The sequence below is a fragment of the Typopeltis vanoorti genome, chromosome 16 (genome assembly GCF_054136105.1).
Source record: "Typopeltis vanoorti isolate ZY-2024b chromosome 16, IOZ_Tvanoo_1.0, whole genome shotgun sequence".
Classification (NCBI taxonomy): domain Eukaryota; kingdom Metazoa; phylum Arthropoda; class Arachnida; order Uropygi; family Thelyphonidae; genus Typopeltis; species Typopeltis vanoorti.
This window is the reverse complement of record NC_143564.1, coordinates 76,636,739-76,650,824: the sequence shown is the minus strand read 5'-3', so window position 1 is coordinate 76,650,824 and position 14,086 is coordinate 76,636,739. Positions and strand designations below refer to the sequence as shown.

At 35.4% G+C, this 14,086-nt stretch overlaps 1 protein-coding gene across 1 annotated transcript in view; it reads right to left on the bottom strand.

Moving 5' to 3' along the window:
• Positions 1-11,506, bottom strand: part of LOC150098141 (heterogeneous nuclear ribonucleoprotein K-like) — a 168,778-nt gene extending 157,272 nt beyond the window's left edge. The window contains exon 1 of the mRNA XM_090406541.1: positions 11,417-11,506. The gene's annotated coding sequence lies outside the window, so the exon portion shown is untranslated. The remainder of the gene's footprint in view (positions 1-11,416) is intronic.
• Between the last annotated feature and the right edge of the window lie 2,580 nt (positions 11,507-14,086).

Here is a 14,086-nt window from a genome sequence, read left to right as displayed (position 1 = left end):
AATATTCTGGAGGTTGTTGAAGAAGCTTAGGAATGGAGGAAAGAGTGCTGTAAAAGGAATTAGAGATGATAAAGGTGAAATGAAAACAGGAGAAAAAGATATCCTTGAAGTATGGAGTAATTACTTTGAAAAACTGCTAAATGAAACAAGCAGTGATGACAGCACAGTTATAAAAAACACTGACCAGGCATGCAGTCAGGAATACATATCCATACTTGAAGTAGAAAAAGCCATCAAAGGCTTGAAATGTGGAAAGGCAGCAGGAGTAGATGATATTCGACCAGAAATGCTGAAGTATGGTGGTATAAGAGTCTTACAGTGGCTGCACTGCATAGTTCAGAAAGCCTGGACAGAGGGATGAATTCCCGATGATTGGAGTAGAGCTCTCATAGTACCCATATATAAAAAGGGAAATAAAACTGAATGTGAGAATTACAGGGGTATTTCCCTACTGAGTGTTCCTGGCAAGATCTATGCAAGTATACTTGAGAAACGGTTGAGAAGAATTGTGGAAGAAAAGCTTGGTGAAGAACAAGCTGGATTCAGGCCAAATAGAGGCTGTCAGGATCAGATCTTCACTTTACGACAAATAGTCGAGAAAGCATGGGAATATAACAAAGATCTGTATTTAAGTTTTGTCGATTTGGAAAAGGCATATGACAAGGTGCCAAGAGAGAAGCTATTCAATACGCTGCAGTTATATGGTGTCAATGGGGCATTATATCAAGCAATACTTAGTCTTTATTTGAGTTGTAAGTCAGCAGTTAGAATTGAAGGAAGTACAGGAAGATGGTTTAATGTTAAAGCTGGTGTGAGACAAGGATGTACATTATCACCTCTGTTATTCATTATCTATATGGATCACATTATGAAGGAATGTGGTATTAAACCTGATATCAAAATTGGAGATGTTAATGTCAGCTCTTTGCTTTATGCGGATGATGTTATACTTCTAAATAAATCCGCTACAAGTCTGCAAGATTCTCTGACTAAATTGAATAGCTGTTGTAATAGATATGGTATGAAAGTCAGCAATAAAAAGACAAAGACAATGAAAATAGGCAGAATCATTGAAAATGTCAACTGTGTTGTGAATGGAGAACCTGTGGAACAAGTAAAACATTTCAGCTACTTAGGCACAATTTCTACTGAAGATGGTAAACTAAATATAGAAATAGACAACAGAATCAGCAAAGCTGGTATCGTGGGAAGTCAATTGAATAAATTCATATGGAATAAGAAAGAAATTAGTCGGAACACTAAATTAGCTGTATACAAGACTGTGTTCAAACCAATTTTAACTTATGGATCTGAGAGCTGGGTCAGAAGTAAAACACTTGACCATAGACTAGAGACCGCAGATATGAGAGTCCTGAGAAAGATTAGAGGCATGAACAGATGGCATCAATGGCAATATCATATGAAAAATGAGGGTATTAGGAAAGAACTTGACATTGTCAGCATCCAGGAATGCGTTAGCAGAGCTAATCTCAGATGGTATGGTCACTTAAATAGAATGGGAGAGGAAAGATTAGCAAAACAAGTGTTCTCTGCCAGGTTGGCAGGAAAATGACCCAGAGGAAGACCAAGATATAGGTGGATTGATACGGTACAAAGTGCCTTAGACGATAGAAATATAAGATCTGATAATGTTGGAGTCTTGACAAATAACAGACTGATTTGGAGGAAAATTGTAGATAGGAAGTTAGTAATGATGTAATTTTTTCATGTAGTACTGTCATATCCTGTACACCCCTTGAGGGTACATGGCAGGAATTTGATGATGATGATGATGATGAAGAATTTTAAACAAATGTAGGAGTGAGGCAAGGCTGTATCCTCAGCCCTCTTCTCTTCATCGTAGTAATGGATGAAATTTTAAAGGCATGCCAAACAAAAACAAAAAAATTCCACTTAGGATACAGGAAACTGAAAGAAACCAGGATTTCACATATGGCTTTTGCAGATGATGTAGTGATTCTAGCAAATACAGCTGAAGATCTGCAGTACAATATCAACATTTGGTATGAAGAAACAAAGAAAAGGAATATGACCATAAATATAAACAAAACTAAAACAATGATCATATCTAGAAACCAACAAAAACACATAATAAAAATAGAGAATCACCAACTGGAGCAAGTCCACTCCTTTAAATACTTGGGATCATATATACAAGAAGATGGTAGACTAGACACAGAAATTAACAACAGCATAAGAGGGGGAACAAAGCTATTCTATGCAATGAAATGCCCACTCCTAGATAAGAAAGAAGTCACCCAAAATACCAAAATGGCAGTGTACCGTTCAGTGTTTCTACCAACATTAACATACAGTTGTGAGTCTTGGTGTTTAACAACAGGAAACAGAAATAAATTACAAACAATTGAAATGAAATATCTCAGGAAAGTGGCACAAAAAACAAGACTAGACCGAATAAGAAATCAAACCATAAGAGACAGCCTTCAAGTTGCACCTCTGAATCAATTCATGAGACAAGCCCAAATGAGATGGTTTGGACATCTCAATCGAATGGAAGAAGGAAGAATAGCAAAAACTGTATACGAAAGCCAGAAAATAGGAAAAAGAAACATAGGCAGACCCAGGAAAGGTTGGCAAAAGGAAATTAAAGAAAAATTGGAAAAGGGAATTAACTGGAAAGAAGCAAAACAGCAAACCTTGGGCATGGAAATCTCTTTGGCAAAATCTCGACGCTTAAAAGCATAAGAGATCATAGAAGAAGAAACATTTGACTGCAATTTTGTTTATATGTAAATACTGCATTGCTTCACTTAACCTTTTTATGTATATATTACAAAATGTTATATTCTGTGATATATTTGTGCAGAGGTTGAGTACTAATGTATATATTATTCATTAGTTTAATTTTTGACCAATCATGTATTTCTGCAGCCTTTCTTGTATATTTGCGTGACCTTGTAATTTTGTCATCATCATCAAATTCCTGACATGTACCCTAATGGGTTTACAGGATATGATAGTACTACATGAAAAATTTACATCATTACTAACTTCCTGTCTACAATTTTCCTCCAAATCAGTCTGTTACTTGTAAAGACTCCAACATTATCGGATTTTATATTTCTATCATCTAAGGCACTTTGTACCGTATCAATCCACCTCTATCTTGGTCTTCGTCTGAATTGTTTTCCTGCCAACCTGGCAGAGAACACTTGTTTTGCTAATCTTTCCTCACCCATTCTGTTTAAGTGACCATACCACTTGAGATTAGCTCTGCTAACGCATTCCTGGATGCAGACAATGTCAAGTTCTTTCCTAATATCCTCGTTTTTAATATGATATTACCATTGATGCCATCTGTTCATGCCTATAATCTTTCTCAGGACTCTCATATCTGCAGTCTCTAGTCTTTGGTCAAGTGTTTTACTTCTGACCCAGCTCTCAGATCCATAAGTTAAAACTGGTTTGAACACTGTCTTGTATATAGCAAATTTAGTGTTGCAACTAATTTCTCTCTTATTCCATATGAATTTACTCAATTGACTTCCCAATATACCAGCTTTGCTGATTCTGTTGTCTATTTCCATATTTAATTTACCATCTTCAGTAAAAATCGTGCCTAAGTAACCGAAATGTTTTACTTGTTCCACAGGTTCTCCATTCACAACACAGTTGACATTTTCAACGATTCTACCTATTTTCATTATCTTTGACTTTTTAATGTTGACCTTCATACCAAATCTATTAAAATAGTTATTCAATTTAATCAGGGAATCTTGCAAACTTGTACTGGATTTACTTAGAAGTACAACATAGTCCACATAAAGCAAAGAGCTGACATCAACATCTCCAATTCTGATATCATGTTTAATACCACTTTCCTTCATAATGTGATCCATATAGATAATGAATAGCCTTGTCTCACACCAGATTTAACACCATCTTCCTGTACTTCCTTCAATTCGAACTGCTGATTTACAACTCAAATAAAGATTAAGTATTGCTTGATATAATGTCCCATTGACACCATATAACTGTAACGTATTGAATAGCTTCTCTCTTGGCACCTTGTCATATACCTTTGCCAGATCGACAAAACTTAAAAACATTTTTTTTATATGTATATTATTTCTGGGAAAACTCCCATCTTTGTTATATTCCCAATGCCTTCTCAACTATTTGTCGTAAAGTGAAGATCTGATCCTGACAGCCTCTATTTGGCCTGAATCCATAAATCTTAACAGGAACACTCAGTAGGGAAATACCTCTGTAATTCTCACATTCCGTTTTTTTCCCTTTTTATATATGGGTACTATTAGAGCTCTACTCCAATAAATCAGGAATTCATCCCTCTGTCCAGGCTTTTTGAACGATACAGTGCAGCCACTGTAACACTTTTATACCACCATACTTCAGCATTTCTGGTCGAATATCATCTACTCCTGCTGCCTTTCCACATTTCAAGACTTTGATGGCTTTTTCTACTTCAAGTATAGATATGTATTCCTAATTGCATGCCTGTTGAGTGGTTTTTACCACTGTGCTGTCACTGCTTGTTTCTTTTTGCAATATTTCAAAGTAATTACTCCATACATGAAACATCCTTTTCTCCAGTTTTCATGTCACCTTTATCATCTCTGACTCCTTTTACAGCACTCTTTCCTCCATTTCTGAGCTTCTTCAACAATCTCCAGAATATCTTGCCACCTTCTTGATATTTATTTTTCTATGTTCTTATGTCTTCCTATGACTTTTGTTTAGCTAGTTTTACAGTGTTTAATTTTCTTTTAGTTTTAGTTTTGTTATCTGCCTCTGTACTCTTTCCACAGCTAATTTATCCCCTTCAAATCCTGGGGACCAGATCTGAGAACAACACTCTAAGTGTGGTCTGATCAGTCTTACAATGGAATGATAACCATTTTATCTCTGCAGGTCAGTGTCCTTCTCATTATTGCAGCAATCCTCTGTATTACCTTCAATATTTGCAATATGTCCCCTAAATTTCAGGTTTCTATCAATCATCAACCCCAGATTTCATGTCTCCCCTACTTCCTCCAGTTTAATTTCCTCCTCCCATAGAGTATGCAGCGTCTCAAACCTCAAGACCTTACATAGCATCTGGAAATTTTTTTTTTTTATATTTTTCTCTTCCATCTAAAGGGTAGAGTAGCAAAAAAAAAAATCATAAACATGCAGCTTCAATTCGATTAATTTGGTGATTTAACATGGAATGGCTCATGATTTATTGTGCATGTGATTCCTGCATAAGGTGCAAAATAGTCACTGGTCAATATCCATATAGTTCAATACCAAATATCAAACCAACTTATTTTTCTAACATCCTCCATCTGAACCAACTTTACACCCTCTGCTTTCATTCCATCTACCTCTGTTCTTTGGAACAGCCTTCTTCATATGGTTTTCCCCAGTGAGTTCAACCCAGCTTTTCAATAAATTTCAAGAACTTGTCTGATTTCTCATGTAGAGAGTCAATTAAAAAACAGTTCTGAGATTTATTTTGGCACATTTCAGAATACACTGGAAAAAACTGTGAGAATGAGTTGGGTTCGTAATCTGATTTTCACAAGAGATGTATATTAAGTTTTGTAGTTAAGTGGAATTTATTGCCAAATGGGATGATGATTGCACAAATATTGAACTAATTTAAGATGAGGTATGAAAAACATGTTAGAATGCATCTTACTATTACCTCCCTCGATGAGTCTTGACTCCAGGAGGTGCTTGCATAATAATAATAAAGCAGATGATAAAGGTAACATGAAAACTGAAACTAAAGGTATTCTAGATGTCTGGAGATTACTTTGAAATGTTAAAAACTGAAACAGTAACAGATCAGTGGTAGAAATATTCACAAAGAATGCAATCAGGAATACATATTAATAAAAAGTAATGATATTCAACAAAAATACAGGTGTCTTGCAGTGGCTACACTGCATAATTCAGAAAGCCTGGTCAGAAGGTTGAATTCCAGGTGATTAGAGTAGCGCTCTTTACTTTCCTTTTTTTTTTTTATAAATAAGAAACTAAAGAGCTCTATTCTAATCATACAATAGAAACCAAATGTAAGAATTACAGATGAATTTCTCTAGTAAGTTTCCAGGTAAGGTTTATGCAAGCACACTATACTTGAGAAGTAGCTAAGAAAAACTGTGGAAGAGAAAGTGAGAACAAGCCAAACAGATGACAAACAGTTGCAAAATCATGTGAATATAACAAAGATCTGCATTTAAATTTTGTAGAAAAAGCATGAGAAATGAAGAGAAAAGCTTTCAGAAGTTATACAGAACAATATATAGTCTATATTTAAGTTATGAATGAGCAGTACATAAGATCATAAGTACATAGGATCTGATGATGTTGGAGTCTTGACAGGTAATGGACTGATTTGAAGAAAAATTGTAGATAGGAAGTTAGTAATGATGTAATGTTTCATATAGTACTATCATATCCTGTACACCCCTTGAGGGTATATATATCAGGAATTTGATGATGATGTTGGGCAATACAAATTGAAGGACTTATGGAATGGTTGTTTGATGTAAAATCGGGTATGAAACAAGAATACACCTTCACTCTTGTTCATCAATTATATGGATTACACCATGAAACAAAGTGCCATTATATAGATGATGTAAATCTATACCATTTAGTAAATTAGAATAATTTACATTAGTAAATCTACACCAGTTTAGAATAGATTTACAAAAACATCTTTCATGAGTCAAAAAAAAAAGCATAAATGTTGCTTCCCTGACCCCCATTCACAGTTTGACTGATGATAGTACTTTGTTCTATTCTCACAATAAAACCTGCAGGACTCACACATCAAGCTTAAGAATCATCCATAATCAATGCCATAAACTGATCTTCATAATATCCTACAAAGGGATGATGACAACCCCTCAAAAAAATAAAATAAATAAACTATTTCTTTTCTCTTTACTTTTAGTGATACTCAGCTTTATCTCTGATTTACCACTAGCTTTTCCTGACACAAACATATCACATCTATAGCATTCTCAGCTTCCTTTTTTCACTCAATGCATTACTTTAATCTTTCCAGGTAGTAATAATTATACAAACACCAAATCTGCCCAAACACAGAATACTGCTTTTGCATTTGGTTGGAAAGAACAGGATTTGAATTTTGTCTAGGATGTAAAGAACCTTCATAAGGATTTTTCAACTGAAGGTGTGTGTTTTCTGATCTCATATAGAGATGGAAAGGTTCTTTCTTTTCAGATACTAAACCTTTTTCATTCAACAAAACAGACAGACAAATTTGTCTCATAGCCTTAGTTGCTTTGACTGTAAATCCAAACCACCGAGCAATGAAAACCTTAAAAGTTGTTGATGCCATTCATGAGAGCACAATTTGGCTAATTGATATCTATCAGATCCATTCCAGCCAATCTTAGTTTCTGCACAGTTATGTGTTCTACATGGGTGCTGTTCAGAAGAAATGGCATTTATCATATCTTCTCTCTGTTAAAACATACAATAACATGAAGAATGGCTATGCAACATACATTTACAGTCCAATAACTAACCCAAGTTCACATTTATCTCTTATCTGCTTCAGTTCTGTGGAACAGCCTTCCCCATTAAATGTTCCAGGGCTATAATCTGCAGCTCTTCTAAAATAATACTGAAAGATTACTTTTCTCTTAAACCCTGCCTGCACACTCAGGCAAGCAGGGTTTAAGAGATATATTTGATATAGGCTTTGTGGCCTAGCCTTGTATCTGGAAGTGATATGCAAGTTCAACACTGCATGAAAGACTTGTGGCAGTTTGCTGGTAGGCTTGTGAAAGAAGACTTCAGGTTCAGGTTTTCTGACTGAATTGATACGTTTGAGACATACTAACCACCAATGAAAACAAGATGGCAACATCTTTGTCTGTATAAGAGTAAAATTTTGATATTGTTTCATCAAATGTGAGGTTTACTACATGTTAAATTATGGATTTTTAAGCTAGATGGGGGGGGGGGCTTGTGCAAAGTGCAATATGAATGCTAGTTGATGGGTATTAATGTATTGGTGACTGAAAGTGATAGTACTGAATGCTCATCTGATAGTGAAGACAGGTACTGTAAAAGAGCAGTGAATGGGTAGTATGAAAGTTATGAAAAAGCAAACGAGTGATCTGCTGAAAGAAACAATCGACGGTGGCATTAATGACATAAATGAACATAGTGAATGTAGTGCAGATTGGGGAAAGGACACAGTAGTGTAGTAAGACAGGAAGATATAAAAGATGTTGGAATAGCAGAAAAACAAATGAAGAATGTTAAGATAGTATGAAAGATATAAACACAGTGAGGATATCAGAAAAGAATTGATAAGGTTCAATGAATTAAGGCACATACAGTGAAAGGACATTTAGAGCTGAGATTAGTAGTTAGAAGTTTAAGAAGCTTCTAACATAAGGATGTTAAAGAAGATGTATCTCATGCTGTTGATGTACTACCCATCAACAGCATGAGAAGTATAAGATGCAGGCTAGGAAGGTGATAAGTGTAATAAGAAAAGAGAAACTGGTATATGAAAAGAGATTGGCTGAAGCAGAAAAGTAAAAATAGAAAATTCTACAGTTCTGCAAGGGATGTTCATTTCTGCTGAACTGTGAACCTTCTGAAAGTAGAAGAAACAGTGAATATGGAAGACTGACTTTAGTTGCTGATGGAACATGAATCACATCTGCTGAAGATGTGGTGGAAATATTCAACGTGTATTTCATTAGCATATCCCAAGTAAAAAAGCTAAAAGTAGTGTTGAACAGCAACAGGAAGGAGGATAAAAGACTAACAGTTCAAGAATTTGAAGTGTTTAGAATATTAAGTGAATTTGATGTTAATAAGGCTGTGGAACAGGATGGGATATCAACACACAGATTGGGATGCATAAAAGAGCTGGCAGTGCATTTGACTTGGTTGTTCAACTGAATCTGACATAAGGAATCCCAGAAGAGTGGAAAGAAGGAAAAATAGTACCACTACACAAGGGCCCAATGACCAGAATCCAATCTAAGTCGGTAGTGTAAAACTGTAGGCCAGTGTACATATTAAGTGAAGGTGTTAGAGAGGCTCATTAGAGACCAAACAAATCTGGACTGATGAGAATGGAAATCTTTCAAGAGTAGCATGGGTTTTTAAGGGGAGATCATGCTTTAGTAACTTTGTTTTATAACTGACTAGCATATTAGACAAGGGAGATGTTCATACAGTGGTTTGCTTAGAATTCACTAAAGCATTTAATTGAGTACTGAATGATAAACTAATGTTGAAAGCGAACAGGATGGGAATGGAGAGTCAAATGACTCTCCATCCCATCCTGTTATAGTTCTCAGTGTGAAAGGAGATATCCAGTTGATTGCTGATGTTAAATTAGGAAGAGCAATACCAGTTCTGATGTGTTGTTACAAGAGGATCTGAATAATGCGGTGCTATGAAATGACATTATCATTCCTCAGACCAATGTTGCAAAGTGTAGTTATGCACTTTGGCCAGAGAAGATGAAATCAGGTTTATTATATTGAAAGAACTTTGCTACAGAAAGTGGAAGAGACAAGGAATCTAGGGGTGAATAAGAAACTGAAGTGCATCACAAAAGTTTTAAGGGGTATCCCAAAAAACTGCTGCTATAATGTGATGAATGCTGACATGTAGGGATAAGAAGGTGACAGTCCTACTGTATAGTGTGCTCATTGCACCATATTTGGATTTCTGTGCACACATCTGGTCACCTGGCTATACTGGTAATAAGAAAACATTGTACAGTGAGCTGAAGGAAATAACTATGGCTGTCTCAGGAATCTGGAATATTGAGCATGATGACAGATCACAAAAATGAAGTCTTCAGAGCTTGATGGACAGGAGGAAAAGGGAATGCTAGAGGAGCCTATCAAATAGATATGGGGGTATTATTTCATAGGATAATGGGTGATGCAAGAATGAGAGGTTATCGCTGGAAACTGTCAAGGCCTGTGAGTAAAGAGCAAAAAAAGAAATTTTTTTGCATGGCAGGTAGCGAACGAGTGACATACAATACTAGAATGGGTAGCGAATGCTCCGATAGTGAAAGTGTTTGAGACAAGGTATGATAGTTATTATGGTCTGTAAGTGTTTGACCTCCTGCAATGAGTCTTTGGGATAATTAATCACTCTAAATGTAGAGAGTTAGGTCTGTTATCTGAGAGTTCTGGAGACCTCTCAAAGTCCCAAAATGGTATTCGATGATTGAATGGATGTGATCAATATAGTTAATTGCTGTTTTGCATTAATTTTGGAAGAAAAGTAATGCTTGGAACAAAAGAAAAAAACAAGCTAATTTTTTGGATACTAAAATAGCAAAATTTGGACAAGATCTCTCCAAGATTGAAGTCTTCTATTGTCCAAAGATCTGTATGCTGTCAAAATAAATACTTTTTTCAAGTTGTTTTTTGAAAAATCAGAATTCAATTGAAGAGCTGTTTGAAGTTTATATTATGGAAGTTTTGGTCTAGTGCAAGAATTATCAAAGGGAAAGTGCAGCTGTTTTCAGCAAAAGTGTACTAAATTTGTAATCAACTTGAGATGATCATGTGTGTGGAGAGAAGAGTAAGTGAAAGAATAGTAATCTGGAATCTCAGCAACGTTAATTGCAAACTAATGATAAAGATCCATCTGCCATCAAATGGGAGTTTTTTTTTTTTTTTTGCTATTCTCAGGAGTAGGATGAATATGGACTATCTTCCAAGTTGCAGGACAGACACCTACAAAAAAAGGAGAGACAAAGATGGAGAAAATAGCAATGCAGAAGTCAACTCTGGAACACAAAACTAGATCTTTAAAGTAATTGTAGGTTATTTATCAAGATCAGTAACACAAAAATTAGAGGAAAAGAATAAAGTCAAGAGATTGGCTTATTTTTAGACTGGAAACAATACTAAGCAAAAGTGACTGATATGTTGGCAGAATACAAGTTTCTTGCTTTTAATCCTATGTATATTGCCTTAATTGTTGTTAATGCCCTTTAGAGATTGCAATTTTAGAATAAGAAAAGGTGGAAAGGAAACCTGATTCTTAACGAACATTCATTTCGAGAAAACTAGATGTGAATAGATTTAATGTAAATTCTTAATTTATATAAATAACACAACCCTTTTGCTTTACATTTATACTACTAACTGTTTTAAATAAATGACTAAGCTTATTTTGGATCCACTTAAAACCACTATAAATTTAATTTTATACTTTAAGGATAATTATGATGCATCGAATTTTTTATTATTATTCACACTAACAAAAATTAGTGCACAGTGGCGGTAAAATAAATCAGTTACTTAACTTAAATGGTAAAAACATTAATCAACAATTTATACAAACAACCATAACTCTTTTTCATCACATATAATTATATTGTATATCTTACCTCTTAACCTTTGTATCAGATAAAAACACCGCTTTGCACAAATAGAACACAATAGCTAGACAACGAAATAACGAAGAATAACCACTACCCTTCAGCGCCCTCTGATCCTAAAGAGTAATTTATACTTAACAGGTGGCATGTTTCATTCAATTAGGATTATTTCATCTGGTCCTTCTAAAGCAAGGGAAAAATAAATAAAATTATATACTGTATATATATTTAGAGAGGTTGGGGTTCGATATTAGACTAGTGCATTGGATCGGAGATTGGCTATCTAATAGGTATCAGCAAGTTGTGTACGAGGAGAAATATCCCGGAAGAGGAAAGTTACCAGTGGTGTGCCTCAAGGATCTCGTTTTAGGGTCATTGCTGTTTGTTAATGATATTAGGGAAGATTTAAATGGGATATTCAGTTGTTTGCATATGATGTAAGATTGGGACGAACTATGAGGAGTAGAGCAGGAGTAGCCTTACAAGAAGACTTGAATAGATTGAGTGAATGAGCACGGGAGTGGAGATACCTGTTCAATGTTGCAAAATGTAAGGTTTTAAAATTTGGAAAACAAAGTTAGAATTTAGAATTTACCTTTGGTGGTGATATATTGTTGTAGGTGGAGGAAATAAGAGATCTTGGGGTGATGGTGGATAAGGATCTAAAATTTAGAGGACACATTGCCAAAATTGTGAAGACAGCACAACGAATTCTGGGATTAATGTGGAGCACTGACTTGTAAAACGAGATAACAACAAGGAGATAATTCTTTATTGATATATTGATGATGATATCAAATGAACTTATGCTCTTATGGATGTAGGTTAGAAAAACTTACATCCATAAGTGCATAAGTTCATTTGATATCATCAGATGCTATATGGCAATTTCACTCTTTGGTGATGTGCCACATCACTGGTCCTGTTATATGATCTGGAGGCTTCAACTCTTTAAAGAGCAGTCACTGCATCCATTCATACCACTGAGGGTCTATATCTTTCTCTTTTTCAAGGGATTTTATAATCTGTTACTGTTTTGAGAAGTTCCATTCTTTATATATGTCCAAAGTTATTCAGGTTTCTTCAGTCAATATCCTTATGGAATCCTAAAGTTTCGCATCCTTTCTAGTACCCATCCATTTGTTCGCCTTTCAATATAAAATTCTCGAGTATCCTGTAACACCACATCTCAAAAGCTGCTAACTTTTCCTATCAGACATGTTTAGGTTACAAGATACGCATGTAATTAACAAAAAATAAACTGGGCTCACATCTATAGTTTCTTCTGCCGTAATTATAAACAACTACACCCGCATTACTGATGATAAATGCTTGAATGGTATTATTGACCGCCTAAATTAGAAAGAAGCAGTATGATAATGGAGAGCTCCTGAGAGATTTGTGATTTTTGTTGATTTATTGATGTTTTGGATTCAATGTAATGGACTTAAGTGTGTAATTTTGGTATATTATTGGAGCTTTATTAGCGTGGTTAGTGTACTAAAGTGTTTTATAACATAATCTATGTCGGGAAGTCGCCGCTGGATGAATTCGTAATGTGTAGTGTTCGTGCAAGCTCCAGATAAGATAAGTATTATTTTCAGTTATCGATACAAATTACTTAATATTGTGTAGTTTTGTTTTGTTTGCCTTGCGTATTTTAGTGCGTCTCTTTTTGGTGTGTTATAACGTATAATTTGACAAAACACGTTGCAAATAAGTATGGCAACTGTGCGAAGGAAAATGGTGGCCAGTAATGAAGGTTCGCCATCCTTATCAAAGAACGGTAGTATAAAAGAAATGAGTCAGTGTACTAGCTGTGAAATGTACGCTTTGCGGAGTGCGGTCGGAGTGTGGTTAGATGATAATAAAGGATTGAATGTGTGTAGAAAATGAAGGGAGAATGAGGAATTGAAGTGTATTTCGGATCGTGAGTGTGATATTTTTGTCAACCTTCAGAATGAAGGAAATAGGGATATGACAAGAAACGGCAAGGTTGTACATGAAAATTGTGAGAGTGTGAATGATAGTATAAATGGTTTCTCAGAGAATAAAAAAGATGAGATAGATGCATTGAGTGAGATCGCGTTGTTGAATAGTGCGATAGAAAGAGCAAAACAGCAGCTAGAGTGCATGAACAAAAGTTGACTGAATGAACCAACCAATAATAAAAGGTATGACAGGAAAAATAGACGTATGAATGTGAACATGAACAAAATGAAGGATAGAGTGCTGTATGGAGACTCGTTAGTACGAGGTGTTTTAGTAGAGGATTTGACAAAATCGTACCAACCTGGTGCGACCATAAAGGACGTAACTGAGTCTATTAGAGAGCAAAAGGAAAGGGTAAAAGAAATGATTGTTGTGGCAGGTACGAATGATTTGAAAGGAGACAAAATGGAAATGATAGAAGACCTGAATGAATTGTTTGAGGTAGCAAAAGAAAAGAGTGAGAGAGTTAGAATGATTAGTCTTTTGCCACGGTATGACAGTGAAATGTTTAAAAGGAGGGCCATAATTGCGAATGACTTTATGCGTGGGTTATGTATGACGAGTGGTGTGAAATTTGTGGATGTGTGGAGTGAGTTTGATGGGCGAAAGGATCTATATAAGATGGATGGCTTGCATTTGAATGGTTACGGTGTAAGAAGACTTGAGAAAGTGTTGCTGAATGTAGTG